The 16,785-nt window shown below is 34.6% G+C and overlaps 1 long non-coding RNA gene across 1 annotated transcript; it reads left to right on the top strand.

Annotated features, from left to right (window-relative positions):
- The first annotated feature begins 8,547 nt into the window (after window positions 1-8,547).
- Window positions 8,548-10,608, top strand: LOC127078751 (uncharacterized). Its single transcript, XR_007787870.1, has 4 exons — window positions 8,548-9,117; window positions 9,227-9,351; window positions 9,488-9,719; window positions 10,213-10,608. It is a non-coding gene; the product is annotated as an uncharacterized LOC127078751 (long non-coding RNA).
- Window positions 10,609-16,785: the final 6,177 nt, after the last annotated feature.

Genomic DNA, 16,785 nt, shown 5'->3' on the forward strand with positions numbered 1-16,785 from the left:
AAAGACCACAAACCAAACAATAAGCTTCCAAACCAAATGGTCCATAAATGACATGAATCCAAGATTATGGTTAATCACAAGATTAGCATGGTCACCAAATGTCAACACTTTCAATTAGGGTTTCAAGCCAAATTACAAGATCCACAAACCAAACTATATGGACAAGAACCATCAATGATATGAACCAAGAAAGCTAGTGTTGCAAGCGACATGATTTAAGCAAAAATGCTCTTCAAGAAAATCACATCAAATGGCTTATGAAATTAGGGTTTCATACCTTGGTTCAGATGAATGCAACACCATCATCTCTAGGGCTTGATTCTCAAGCAAAACCCTAGCTTTGGCTAGGTATAAATATCCACAAGCCTTTGAATGTATAATGAATGATTGAAGGTTGTTAAAGTGGATGAATGATGCAAATGAGACATGAATTAGTACATATGAATTCCAAGTCATAGGTTGGATGAAAAATGAAAAGGAGAGGAAAAATTTCGGGGTATGACAATGACGTCCCATACACCCTTATCAATCGAGTTGATATGGATACACATACAAGCTTCCCAATAGCCATAACTTTTGCGGGTGAAAATTGGTGCTCTATTGTATGTTCTTTTAGGTTCGGTAGTCATTATCTAATAAGCAAATTGTAAGCACGGAATGAACCGGAGCTCGTGATACCACTTGTTAGACGACAATCCTAGACCTAGAGGTGGGTGAATATATCTCAAGTTAAAAACTTGACAAAAAAATAGTTTGAAAAATTTATGACGCGGAAGCAAGTTATAAATATCACAAATCAAAAATTGTCTAACTGAACTCGCTTTCAAAAAGCTCTGATATGCGTATTAATGACAACGGTATGATAATTATTCACAAATTGATTAAAAACAACTAATCACAACTAGTTGAATGCAAAGTAATATGGAAAGTCTATCTCCAATGAAAAATTCACACAAAAATTAAGTGAAGGAATTTGTCAAGCACTTAGTGTGCGATCAGTAATGTTTGGAATTCTATGTCTTATTACTGTTCTAAAAATCCAAGTAGAACCAAATGGTTTGTGATCTACACAACAATACCAATTTCAAAATATGTTCAAAATTATGACCCAAACAAAATTGATCAAACGATCAATGCAATCGATAATTTGCAAATCTAAAATAAAAGAGTGATAGAGAGAGAAAGAGAGAGTACACAAGAATTTGTTTAGACAGTTCCCCAATCGACCTCGCTATGGGTATGTTTGCCCTCAATTCGAATGTGAATTGAGATAGTGTAATATATCTTAATTTGTAAAATGTATGCATAAAATAGAGATGTAGTAATCTAACCCTACAAGCCTTAGGCTTGATGTTGACTCCACCACCTTCTCTTTCCTTGACCAAATATTAATCAAGTAACCAATAATGTCGCTTCAATTCACTGTCTTACGCTGCTTCTTTGAACGAAACCCCTTTGTTCTTCAAAGCTTTCACTCAGTCAAATTAATTCCAAGTGCACACTTGTTAAAACCTAAGATTTACCAATGTGGTCCATCGTCCCACGCTACTCCTTTGATAAGAACCTCTCGTTCTTCAAAGACTTCACTCGATCGGATTCAGATTGTGTAATCTTGTCAAAAACCTTCAAACCCTAAAGATCTTGAAGGAAAACCCCACCTTGGTTTTCTGATTTGAAATCCTCAAAGTTCTCAACCCAATATTATGGTACAATAAACCTAATCTAGATGACACCCAATCAAAAAAAGATTATGTGTAGTTTGATTGTGTGTATGTATAGAAGGGAGATTAAAGATAATGAGAATGCTTTGAGATCTCGATTTTGTATAGGTTTTACTCACTAGAAACCTTACTAGTAAATGATGCATGTATTAAGTATTTATATGCATGCATGTTTAGAGGCAAAAGGAATGCAAAAGATTTGAAAAAACTATGAATTTTTGGAAATTTTCGTTGCATAGGTCGGCCTATGAAAGTCATGTTCCAACCCGTTCGATGCATAGTTGACCTGTGAAGGTCGTGTGTTGCCTATGTGTTGATCCGAAGAGGCGGCACATGGAACATAACCTACATGCTTCAATAATGGAGCATGGGTGTCGACCTATAGTAGAAAAAAATTCTATAGGTCGACCTTTAGTCGTATGTGCCGACTTATAATGCAAATTTTCACACAAATTACTTTTCATGCACTTTTGATGCATGAGACTTTTTCCAACTTGTTTCCAAATGATTTTATGCTTTCTAGTGCTAAGATACACATAGAGAATCAGAGGATATCATCCAATATACATTAACGCTAAAGTATTCTTGTTTTGACATCATGCCAAACATATCTAACGAAAATTGCACTCACATAACACTTAGACTCTTATACACCAAATGGGGGGGAAGCTTGTTCAACAGTGAAAAACATAAAAAAAAATTCAGTATGCTTAAGAGAAATATGAGAATCTTGTTTTAACCATCACAGGATTGGAAGATGAAATCTCCTTATTGAATGCTAAACTTGAAAGTATGCCATAATCTATATTGATGATGAACAACAGTTCATACATGTTGGATGATGTGTTGGTACAAAATATGACGGTTGTAGGTTTTGACTACAATTTTATGAACAAAAAGAACAAAATCCCTTCAAGGAAGAAGACTAGGTTTCAGTAGGTGACCAAATGCATCAACATCATGCTCGACATTCGTACCCTCATCATAGAGGCTACAAGAAATCTGCAAAGAGATATCATAATTAGAGGAGATATGGTCACATAAGACCCTTTTGCTATATAATGTATGGTTATCCTCGGTTTATAGATAGTCAAGGTCTAAAAGGAAGAAAGGGAAGAAAACTCTTGTTAAGTAAGTTTGAAAGCCCAAGGAAACCATCAAGTGTCTTATATCTTATGTATCTCACGGAGTCTCTTATAGAGAGGCTTAGTATTTTGACAGTGGATGTTCACAGTACATGCTTGGTGAAAGGAGCTATATTGAAGAACTTAAAACCTACTATCAGGGTTATGTTACTCTTGGCGATGGAATTATAAGAAAGATAACAGAATAGGAAAACTGATTTACCCAAGTCTCCCTAGTCTTGATGAAGTTCTTCTAGTAGAAGTTCTTATTGTAAACTTGATCATCATAACTCAATTATTTAACCAAGGTTTGAATGTGGAATCCAGTTAGTCTGAATGTAGTGTCTCCAACAAAGATTAAGAAGTGATATTTAAGGATTCAATGTCCAAGGAAAATGGTTATACATGGATCAAAAGTCATCCCTCAACAAGCTTAAGAGATGATTCCAAAATTTTGCAGAACAAGATGTCCCACACGATGCTCCTGTATCATACCTGACCAATAAGTTAGGGGTCTCTGCACATGGGAATCATATAAAAAAACAAATAGAATCATGTATGCTAAGAATGGTAATGAAGATCTCATGATTGGCAAGATTTATGGAAAGTCAGATTAAATGTTAGGACATTTTATCTCACATATGAAGCCTGGAGTTACAAAGAAGATAGTCTATAAACACCTTAAGTGTCAAGTAATTCCTAAAAATAAGAATGAATCTAAAGACAAAAAGGGAATTTTAGACATTTGCATGCGGCTATTGACTCAAGGGAGGCGTGAAGATTTAAAATGAAAATATCTTTCTCATGTGTTCATAAAAGCGCCTAAATTGAAAAGAATATCTTTAAATTCAAATTTTCCTCATAGTCACTCCTTCTCCCCTCACAACCGTCTCTATGTACCTATTCCGCTAACACTTCTGATTCACTTCATGTTCATAAAAATCCTCAATCATGTACAAAAATGAGTGAGATAAGAATTTCAAAGAGAATCAGGGTTTCATCTAATAGCGACATTGATGATGATCCCACCATGTACTTGGACCCAAAACCTTTGAAGATGATTTTTCCAATGGATGTTTCAACAAAAGAATCAAAGAATGTTGCTACAAAAACGAAGATCTCATTTGAAAAAGTTACTGCCTCAAAAGGTCATCGTAAAAAGAGGATGAAGGCAGTTAGTGATAATTGGCAATGTTTTTTTCTATGTTCTCAACACTCCCAAATATTCAAGGGTTACAAAGTTTATATTTGAGTCCCTTAAAGTACTTATAATCGTCCAAGAGTTTAATCATAAAGTTAGAACATTTGTCATATAAGTTCATCTGAATTCTTATGAAGGAGAGTCTGATAGTTATTTTCAAACATGCAAGAGGACTTGTATCTAGTTTGTTTCTGATTGATCGTATTTTAGCTTATGTTATTCTTGTTGTTGATTACTAATCATTTTCGTATGTAGCAAGTTAAGTCTAGATCATCTAAATTGGTATGATTGTTCCAACCCTCCTTTATTCTTTTTGTTGTATACATATTTGTAATTATCTTTGTTCGTAAGTATATTTTTTTCTGAAATATATGTATTTTCCATATCTGTGCATTTCTACAAACCATAGCCTTCTCCATTAAATAATGGAGGTCTTGGTCCTTTTAGGATTAGCTGAATTATGCAAAACAACATGGAGTTTGTTCAAGCTGGTTCTGGTGCAAAAAGGGCATGTGTTGGATATGATGTTCCAACATGTGGGCTACAACATTTGGTCTCAGGCAACAGACATATGGTTTTGCAGTTTGGTTAAGTATTTCTCTATCCAAGATTCTCTCTACCACGGGAGATCTGCAATTTATGGAGATGAGTTAATTTGGATGTACTGGTTCAACATGTGGAACACGGTGTTCCAGCATGTGCGGTGCAACATCTGGCCTTGTTAGTAGGCCATAAGGGATGTTGTTTGGTGCGAATTTCCTAATTGGTTTTTAATCAGATTTGTTGTAGATTTGTTAGTGTCATACCCCAAAATTTGCCCTACCTTTTCACTCAACCTCACATGGCTAATGACTTTGGGTTCATATGCATACATCCATCCCAACCATTCATTTTCATTCATCTGCATAAGATAACACTATTGATTCAAAAGGTTCATGATTTCAACTGGATTATCTCAACATTTGGGATATTGAGGGTTTTATTAGATGACTATGATTGGTGCTCTTATTGTTATTTATGGAATAAGATATTGTGAATTCCATTAGATTCTATTGGATCAAGGCTTTATTCTATGGCAAGTCTCGTGGATTAGGTTCTTGGTGGGTTTACTTGGAAAAGAAGATATTATGTTATAGTTAACTTTTTGGTCAAAGTCAACTTTGAAAGTTGACTGCTTGACCTAATTCTTGGAACTTTCTCCATTTCATATTCAAGTTATGGCTATTAAATTTGGAAGTCATTCATGACCTAGTTGACTTTCGGTCAACTGTCGACTTCTGATCAAACAGTTGACCAAGTCTTTTGGAGTTCTTACTTTAACTTGGGCTATCAATTTTTTATCAAAGTGCTTCATTCAATTGGACTATTTCAAAGTTCAAAATTCAAAAGAAAAGTCAAATTAAAGTTGTAAAAGGGAGGAAGATCTTTATGCATTGCTTAAAGAACAAGTTGAAATGCAAAAAAGGGTATCTCGATGCTTATTGATGAACAAAGTGCCCGCTAGGTTGACATACGAAAGGACAACCTAGGCAAAAATGGGTATCCCGGTGGACCAATAAAAAATAAATTTCCAGGAAAAAATTAGGGATCAAATACAAAAAATGTTGATAATAAGCCCGATAATTCAAAAACCTGAAAAGGCGATTTAGGCAAAAATGGGTATCCCAATGGACAAAAGAATGAAATATGTCCAGGAAAAAGTTAGGGATAAAGGCATTTGACTGCAACATTTGAGCCTACTGCAACACATCTAGATTTTAGACGGCATGGATCAATCCATTCATCGCCAAATGAAGTAGAGTATTGGAATTTGGATCTTATAGTGGATAATACATGCATTATAATCAATGGAAATTCGTATAAAATTCTCATTACCATTTACCTTATTTTTCAATTTTTTTTTTTTTGTAATTTCCTCTTTTAGAATTATGCATCCTTGTACTCACATCTTATGTACAACCTTTCTACATCCAATAAAATTCTCTTCATTTTCCTCCAATTTTTATTTTTTCTATATTTTGTTTGCAAAATGTTGATTATTATTGATAAATAATACTACAAAATATTGAGAATAATAAAAAACTTTCGCATTGCCCTGATTACTTAAAAAAATCTAAAGGAAAATCGATAGTCTACAATGTACGCTTAATACATAAAAGTATCTTGACGGGCACCCGATTAGGTTGAAGCTAGCGAAAATATACCCGAACGTATGGCATGCTCGAACATACAACAGAGTCGCCATCAAACTTTATTTATCCCCAAAGGGAAGGGAAAACATCGATAAAACCCGTGGGAAAGAGATATACTGGGTAAGGAAGTCGGTTATGTAAGGGGAAGGTATTAACACCCCAAACATCCATGGTACTCCATGGGAACCGTTTTGATTGTTCTCGCTCGAATAGGGGTTATCTAAAGATTACTCGCAAAAGAACAAAGAGAATGAGAGAAATAAATAAAGTGCTCGGTAAGGATTAGGGCCCTCCTGCCTACGTATTCTCATAGTGCAATGAGGAATTCAGAGCTTTCGTAGTTCAACCCACTATGCCTGAAAAGAAAATGATTAGAGGCAAGAAGAAATGGATGATTGAGATTGAAATGATTATAAATGAATAGAATGGAGACTGGATAGACTTGATAGTTACTGGGTGAGAATCACACTAAAGTCTATGGGTAAGGGTGGATACGATAAGCAACGAGCCAAACATCTCGCACCCAAAGATATCCAAAATGAGTGTAGGAAAGCTCCAGTCTCATTTCTTCATTACCACTTAAGGCTCGTGGCATGTAACTCTCGTCTTAAACTTCAAGTGAAGAGAGAAGAGTCTTTATAGTTGTTTCCTGCATTGATGATGAAGATCTTATCAATCATTCGACTCGAATTATACTAAAGTCCATGAATAGAGGTGAATATGATGAGCGTTGGGTCATACGTCTCATACCCAAAGATACTCAGAATGGGGTAGTAATACTCCAGTCCCACTCATTCTCCATTACTAAAGGCTCGTATCGTACAACTTGATTCATGATTAATAAGTTGTTGATATAGTCCTTGCTGTGTTGTTCTTGCTTTGTGAGGAGAGACTTGTCAATCGTATGATTAGAATTGTGCTAAAGTCTATTAATATAGGTGAATACGATGAGCGCTGGGTCATACGTCTCATACCCAAAGATACTCAGAATGGGGGTAGGAATACTCTAGTCCCATTCCTTCTCTATTGCTTAAGGCTTGTGCCAAACTCTTTTAACTTTGATTTAACAAGTGTTGAAGATGCCACCTTTGATGTGCTTGAATAATCCGCTGCTTGGTATGACTGAGGATGCCTTGATTAAAGATCTTGTCTTGAGGCCTTGAGCTCCACAGCTTGGAAGAAAAGTCTTATTGAGTGACCAAGGGTCTTTTGGTCACTCAATTTAGATTGTGGGATTATACAAGTTCAAAGGATTTAATTGATCAAAATTGCTTTTGCTCAATTTAACCATGGGTTTTGTTTTGGTTTTGGGGAACTAGGTTTGGATCTAATCAAAGTTAGTAATTGTTAGAAACTACACTAAGGGATCATGCATTGGTTTGTTAAATTTGATTGAAAATTCTAAGTTAGAGGTCCTAAGGGAGCATGTACATATTGGTCAAAATCATTATTAAAAACCCTATGCATAAGTCCTACAATTGTTAGGAAATGATTAAAGTTATATGTCAAATTTTAATTCTAATGAGATCATGTCATTCTATCACTAAAATAACAAAATAAGTCTATAAGGGCAAATTGGTCAATTGCAAAATATGTCAAATTTTATGGTCTAAAGTTGATTAAATCCTAATGATAATCCTAACCTAATGTTGAGAAATAGCATGATTCTAAATTCAATCAAGAGCCTAATTAGAATTTAATCCAATTCCTAATTAAAATTCTAATTAAAAGTCCTAATTGAATTCTAATGAAAATTCTAATTAAAATTATAAAATCTAGATTAATTCTAAAATTCTACATTTCTAAAGTTCTAAGTCCAGCACTTCCAATTAATCCCAAAATTTAAAGAGCTCCGAAATCCTAATTATATCTTAATGTTAATCAAATTTTAGAATCGCTTTAACCTAATATCGACAATTAGCATAAGTCCTAAAATTAATTAATCTCTAACAAAACCTAATTAACTTCTAATTAAAACTAAATTCTAATATTTCTAATTAACTAAGTTCTAATATTCCTAAATCCAAAATTTATTGAGCTACAACTCTTAATATTTCAATCATCCTCTAACTAAATTCCTAATCTCTAGTTAATCCTCTACATCCTAAATTAATCCCTTCTTAACCAACTAATTAACAAATAAAAAGGTAAAGGAATGTTAAAAAACCTGAGAAATGGGGTCTATAGCAACGGGTTGGGCTTATAGATTCGGTTGAGGCCCACTGTCTGAGGATCTACAAAAGCTCCCCCAAGGACAATGGAGATAAAGTTGAGAAACGTGGCAACAGGTTTGTGAAAGGTCACTGCAGTATTCACTCAGCAATGAAACACGTGGTCCCAAGGTGGCCAATGAATCAGCAGCCGGCATGCGCATTAATTACCATCAAGACCATTTACAGCAGATGCATTAATCAGTCCACTAGGTGCATAAATTGGGATTACATTAATCAACGGTTAATTGATGGTTAATCAAAGCAAATGGATAGGATATCAGAACTAACAATCCAACACACAACGTTCCACCACCTCAAATCAAACCCACCTCTCTCGCTGTTTCCCTCTTCCGCCGCGCCGGAGGCCGTCCTCAGCGGCGAAGGCTCTACAAAATTCAACTGGATAACAACATCTCACTCGAAATCATGCGCTAATCGTGGAGCCATAAGCGGAATTCCTCAATTTCCCCTGGATTGTTCGAATTAAAGAAAGGGAACATATGAACCATAGCTAGAAGAATCAAGATTAAACGACCATGGAGGGGAATCGAGCCGGCTCATCTTGGGGGTATGATTCCACTCGCGGAATCCTATCTCCTAATGACCTTAGAAGGCAAACCATAAGAAAGCGATCGGAAGACTCACCATAATATCCGCCGGCGCTAGGTAATAACTATTGACCTTGAACTCTCTCTTCTTCCCGTTCCTTCTTCTTCCATAATCCTTAGCTTGTAGGAGTCGATCTTTGTTGTGACGCATGTGTGCTCGTTTTCAGAACTCAATGGTGTCGCCTCAATTCGGTTCAATGTCCGATCCCAACCAAATGTCAAAGGCGCGAAATTGAAACTTAATATGGACTTAAGTGAAATCGAAGATTCACCGTTGCAGCATCGACGACAGGTGCAAACTTCTTTTCTTTTACTCCACGTCGTTCTTCTGCGTCTGCTCCTCACTTTTCTGTTGGACTCTGATTTGAATCGAGAAATTGGATTTCTTCATATTTTGATGTAGTCTTTTTTTGTTGAGATTTGTACAGAACAATGAAGAGTGAGTCGTGATTGAAGAATGAAACAAAATGAAGAATGGTGAAGATGGAAAAAAAACTCCTCTGCATCTATGAAGGATTTTCGTTCGTTTTTCTGTTGATTTTGCAGAGAGAGTGAAATGGAGAAGTTAAAGATGAAGGTTGAAGCATATGAAGAAGGGAGCGAAGAAGATTGAAGAAGAGGTGAAGTGAAGTGATTGAAGAATGAAGAAAGGAGAGTTAGGTATGCTTTTATAGATTTCTGAACTCCTTTTCCTTCTCATTTTGTTATGGATTTCAGTTAGAGGAGTTATGGAATGTTAGTTAAGTTGGTTATGGAATTCTGTTATGGATGTTATGAATTAGTTAGACTTAATTTCTGTTTAGAATTTTTGGATAATTCTGTTATTAATTGTTGTTTCATTGTGTTTGTTAAAACTGTTAGTTTAGTTAATGTGAAATTGTTATGATTAACTTATGTTAGGAATAATCAGTTTGAAAAGAATTCAGTTAGGAATATTGATGTTGGAATATGAATGTGTTGAAGTTAATTGTTATCAGGATTAGTGAACCATGCCTTGGATCTGAACTGGAGTTGGTGGCTCATTGTCAGATTAAAGGGTCATTCAATGTTGGGGTTGTCATGCTATAGTTTGATAATGGTTGTTAACATAGTTAGGGCTGTTGAAATGGAATGCTTATTGACTGTTTGTTAATGTGTTTGTATATGATTGCAGGACTTGTGCACATGACTTGGCTTGAGAACAACATCATCATGGCAAGGCATGAAAACCTTACAAGTAGTTGTTGGAGTTATGGCCATGCAGCCTTGTGCTTCAAATTTATTTTCCTTCCTCAGAAGAAGTAACATCCATAGGCCGGTCAGAACCAACAGTCCCTTTGTGAGCATTCACAAGGTCCTGAAAATCTTTGCTTGAGATCAAAAGATGGTGATACGAAGCAGCTCGTAGTGTTTCTGCTGCCTTCCCTCTTTCGTCACAACTTTTACTCCCTTTTTTTTATTTACTTGTTTTATAGGATGTGTAAAAATATTATTCTAGATAATAGTTTGTAATTTGTATTCTAACGGATAATGAACATTGGATGTGCAAAATGGATATGAAATTTGGATATGTTTTTTTTTTGTAAATGGATATTGGGTTTGCATTGGGCGCAAGGAAATACTTGGATGCTTTGCTCGGAATTGCTCGAGTTTTGAAGTGTATGATGGTTGTAATTTTTGTAACTCTTGTAGTTTGAACTTAGGAACTTATGATTATAAAAAATGAATGTTATTGTAATTATGGAAACGTGAATCTATTGGAAATTTGGATGTTATGTAATGGCTTGAATAGAAATCAAATGGTTAATGACACAAATTGAAATTGAATTGGTTTATGATGCAAGTTTAAATTGAATTAAAATGTGATTTGAAATAAAAATGAATGAGTAGTGTGACTTGAACCAAACGACATTAGACATGTACATGATAAATGACAACCAAAAAACAAGATAATCTGGCGTATAAACGGATGGTTGACTTTGGTCAAAGTTGACCAAAGTCAACTTTGATTAAAAGTTGTATTTTTTGTTATTTTCTTGTATAAAGCACCTTTTAAAGGTAAATGAAAGAAAGCTTGACTTTGTCACCATGAATGAACAACGAGCCAAGAGCATTGATGAATGAATCAGGGGGGTTATGATCAAGTAGTCATGAAGGTATATGGAATTATCATGGGTTAGGAACGTGACACATGGATTAAACATCGTTGGTATGCTAATAGTCAATTAATTGGGACCTCCAAAATAAGAATGAATGTAATCCCAAGACAAAGACCAAAATGACAAGTAAACTTGAGCAACTCATGTCATGAATGCCTCTTGTGGTATGCTATGCTTGGAGATGAAAAATTGTAGATATGAAGATACATGATAATGTGGCCATGAGTGCATGAACAATGGGTAACCACAACTTAGTCCAGCATGAGCAATGCAATGACTAGGATAAGGCCTTGAATCAAGAACCATGGCATAATGTAATTCTCAAGTGATTGGATGGTTAAGTAAGATTCACAAGGGTTAAAGCATGACATTCCTCTTGAATTAAGGTATGAGGATCAAGGGATCAACTCAACTCATATGCCTTTAGAATTAAGGTTTTGAACGCAAAGCGAGGCCATCAAACGGCTCACCCACAATGAGTACCCATAGCTTGGTTTGAACCCATTTCAAGAGTATCATGATGGAATTCAAGCTTCACAGATCAAGTCATTTGAGTTTTGCATCCCCTACTGCCAGATGGGTATCCAAGTTAAGCCTCTAAGGTCTCCTTCACTCAAAAACTCTAGACTTGTAAGCCAAGAACTTTGAAATCATAATGAATGAGCCAATGGGTATGCATGAATTATTTGATGCATGAAGGCGTGTAAATGATTCTCTAGTTAAGGGTGAATGAAAAGGTGAAAATGGGGGGCAAATTTTGGGGTACTACACAGGTCATAAACTATTCTCTCTCGAAAATAATCAAAATGAAATCTCCAGCTGTTGTGGTAACCTGAAGATTTCTCTTTCAATGCAAGTTCTTTGGTCCAGCTATCGGATGTCGAAGAATCTAAGTTCACCACCATACAAAAAAACTAGAACCAGAGTCTCATTCTTATAGATACCAATCATTTACTTCACAAAAATATCCTACATTACTACATAACACGCATAATCTCATGCATCATATATTCAAACATAAGCATTGCATAAGTTCAGATATAACCACATACATCTCTTTCACGACTGATTTATTCCCCAATAAAGTATTTCAGTCAATCCTCAGCAAATAATCCCTAGAAAGTCTACCTTCCATATCCCTATCAAATAAATTCTCGATAAATACATCTAGTCTCATTTGCAAAGGGAACTTTTTTAGGTCTTTGTATTCAATCATCTTCTACCTCAAATGCCTAAAAGTCGTTGTTATTCAAACTTTCAGGTTTAATATGATTAAATAGGGGAAGATGTCATACCCCACAATTTTCCCTACCCTTTCATTCATCCTCACATGGCTCATGACTTTGGATTCATCTTTATACATCCATCCCAACCATTCATTTTCATTCCTTTGCATAAGGTAACACCATTGGTTTAAAAGGTTCATGATTTCAACTGGATTGTCTCAACATTTGAGATAAGTTGAGGATTTGATCATATGACTATGATTGGTGATCTTATTGTTATTTATGGAATAATATATTATGAATTCCATTGGATATTATTGGATCAAGGCTTCATTCTATGGAACGTCTCCTAGATTAGGTTCTTGGTGAGTTTACTTGGAAAAGAAGATATTATGGTACAATTGACTTTTTGGTCAAATTCAACTTTGAAAATTGAATTTTTGACCTAATTCTTGGAAGTCTTTCCATTTAATATTCAACTTATGGCTATTAATTTTGGAAGTCATACATGACCTAGTTGACTTTTGGTCAATTGTTGGTCAAACAGTTGACCAAGTCTTTTTGAGTTCTTACTTTAACATGGACTATCAATTTTTGATCAAAGTGCTTCATTTAATTGGACTATTTCAAAGTTAAAAATTCAAATTCAAGTTGTAAAGGGAGGGAAATATTTTTGTGTTGCTTAAAGAACAAGTTACAATGCAAAAATGGGTATCTTGATGATTAATGATGAACAAAGTGCCCGCTAGGTTGACATCAAAAAAGACAACCTAGGCAAAAATGGGTATCCCGGTGGACAAAAAAAACATTCAGGAAAAAATTAGGGATCAAATAAAAAAATGACGATAATAAGCCCGCTAAGTCGAAAATCTGAAAAAACGATTTAGGTGGGTATCCTAGTGGACGAAAGAATGTAATATGTCCAGGCAAAGTTTAGGGATAAAGGAATTTGAATGCAACATTTGTGCCTACCGCATCATGGCTAGAATTTAGAAGACATGAATTAGTCCAATCATCATTGGTGATAAACTACAAGCATACACCCATGGAACAATTTCTTCCAAAACATACTCAATCCAAGCCAAGCATAGTACAATGTCAAGAGAACCAATTCAGCATACACAATCAAAACTAAGCATTCCATCATTCATCACTATTATACATACATGACATAATATACATTTGAGTCAAGCAAAAATCAAACAGGCACGCAATGTAGACCCCATACATGCACTTAAAATTCTAAAACTCACGTAATATGACGTCCCATATACCTTTATCAACTGAGTTGATATGGATTCACATACAAGCTTTCCAATAGCCCTGGTTTTTTCCAGTGAAAATTGGTGCTCTATTATTGTACACCCCTTTAGGTTCGGTAGCCATTATCTAATAAGCAAATCTTAAGCACGAAATTAACTGGAGCTCGTGATACCACTTGTTAGACAATAACCTTAGATATAGATGGGGTGAATAGATCCCGAGTTAAAAACATTGACAAAAATAGGTTTTAAAAATTTATGGCACAAAAACAAGTTTAAAATATCTCAGGTCAAAAACCGTCTAACCGAACTCGCTATTAAAAAGCTCAGATATGTGTAGTAGTGACAATGGTATGCTAATGATTCACAAATCGATCAACAATAACTAATCACAACAAGTTGAATGCAAAGTAATAAGGAAAGTCTACTTTCAATGAAAATTCACCCAAAAAATTTAGTGAAGCAATTTGTCGAATACTTAGTATATTATCAATAATGTTTGGAATTCTATGTGGTATTTTTGTTCTAAAAATCCAATCACAACCAAATGGGTTGTGATATGCACAACAATACCATTTTTAAAATATGCTCAAAATTATGATCCAAACAAAATTGATCATATATATATATATATATATATATATATATATATATATATATATATATATATATATATATATATATATATATATATATATATATATATATATATATATATATATATATATATATATATATATATATATATATATATATATATATATATATATATATATATATATATATATATATATATATATATATATATATATATATATATATATATATATATATATATATATATATATATATATATAGAGAGAGAGAGAGAGAGAGAGAGAGAGAGAGAGAGTACACAAGGATTTGTTTAGGCAGTTCCCCAATTGACCTCGCTATGGGTACGTCTACTCTCAATTCAAATGTGAATTGAGACAATGTAATATATCTTACTTTGCAAATGTATTTGTACAATAGAGATGTAGCAATCTAACCCTACAAACCCTAGGCTTGGTGTTGATTCTACCATATTCTCTTCCCTGATCAAAGCTTGATCAAGTAACCAACAATGTTGCTTCGATTTGCCGTCTCACGCCACTTCTTTGCAACGACCCCCTTGTTCTTCAAAGCTTTCACTCGATCAAATCCCAAATCCACACTTGTTGAAACCCAAGATTTACCAATTCGATCCACCATTCCACTCTACTCCTTTTCCAATAACCTTATGTTTTTCAAAGACTTCACTCGATCGGATATGGATTGCGTAATCTTGTCCAAAACTTTCAAACCCTAAAAGATATTGAAGGAAAACCCCACATTGGTTTTCTGATTAGAAACCCTATAAGTTCTCAATCCAATTTTAGAATACAGTCAACCAAAACTGGATGTTATCAACCCTAATCTAGATGTCACCCAATCAAAAACTGATTATGTGTAGTTTGATTATGTGTATGCATAGAAGAGAGGTTGGAGATGATGAGAATGCTTTGAAATACCAGTTTCATATAGGTTTTACTCACTAGAAGCTTTACTAGAAAATGATGCATGTACGAAGTATATATATGTAAAACAAGTAAGAAGCAAAAGGAATAGAAATAAATGCAAAATTTTAAGATTTTTGATCTATATGTCGACCTATACAGGTCATTTATCGACCTATACATGTTATGTGCTGACCTGTATATGCGGCACATGAAACAAAGCTTACATGCTTTAATACTGCAACACATGATCCAACCTATGTGTAAGACCCCAATTTTGACCCTAAGATCCCTCATGCAAATCCATCATAAGCATTAGCATTGGGATCATACCTTGGCATCCTCCTGACCCCTCTTTCATTGGGTTTATTTTGGGAAAGATCACCAAGCACTTTGTGATTATATCATACTTGTATTTTATCATTTCACTAACCAAAATACCAAAAATATGTCTTTGCATTTGTCTAACTCTTTTATAGGAAGGGCATGATCTCATTGATTCATCAAGTTCACATCTAGGGTTTGAGACCCTCATGAACAAAGAGCACAACCAAGAATTGATTCAGGAATGGTTATGAACATCATATATGAGTCCCAATGTTCTCTACATATTATATTGATCAAGATTTCTTCAAGAGTTTGAGGGTGATTTGCCTTGGAAACCCTAATTTGACTAGGTATCTTGAGTAACTTCTCCAACAAGCTATTTCACCAATTGATAAAATTTCTCAAGGGACACTTCAAAATTCATCATCTTATGCATATATGATCTACCATGAGCCAATAAAGTCACGATAATTGGAAGTCAGCAAGTTGGTTGATGGTGGTTGGCCAGATGGATTCATCTTATCTAAATTTGGTCTCCATAGACCCTATCTACTACAATTTTCACCATATGAAAATTATTCCAAGAGAAAACTTACTCTAAATGACATTACAAATAACTTTCATGTTGAGACCTAGAGCTATTTTTTCTTGGAAAATCATTTTCTATGTTGAAACATTATAGGTCATTTTGTCTAAACCCTAATTTGAAAGTCAATTTCCCAAGGCAATAACTTGCTCAACTTTTATGAGATGAAAGATTTCCAAGTTTCAAAATCAAATTCAATGTGTCTAATTCAACTTTTATGTTTGGAGTGGGATCTAATTCAACTTTTTTGAGCATGTGATATGAGGTTACATTATAGGTCACTTTTGACCTATACCATTGATCAAGTGATTTTTCCAAACTTCAAAAATGCATAACTTTATCATTTCAAATCCAAATGACATGAAATTGGTTACCATTTTGAAGGTATTTGAGAGAGATACAACTTTGATGAAGACACTTTTCTCATTTGAAGCTCATATAAAAAGTTAAGCAAGATGGAATATTAAGACATGTGGCTTGACACTTAGAAAAAATTTGATATGTCAAAAATTTCCAAACTTCCACCTCAAATTTCTCCAAGTTCCAAGATCCAAATGAAAAATTGTTGAACATGAAAGTTGTTACTCTTGATCTCACCTTTCCAAAGAGCTCAAATTCATATATTTTGGACAAGGAATACATAGGTTGCGCATGGCATGAACATGGTGAT

Source organism: Lathyrus oleraceus, chromosome 5 (genome assembly GCF_024323335.1).
Source record: "Lathyrus oleraceus cultivar Zhongwan6 chromosome 5, CAAS_Psat_ZW6_1.0, whole genome shotgun sequence".
NCBI lineage: Eukaryota > Viridiplantae > Streptophyta > Magnoliopsida > Fabales > Fabaceae > Lathyrus > Lathyrus oleraceus.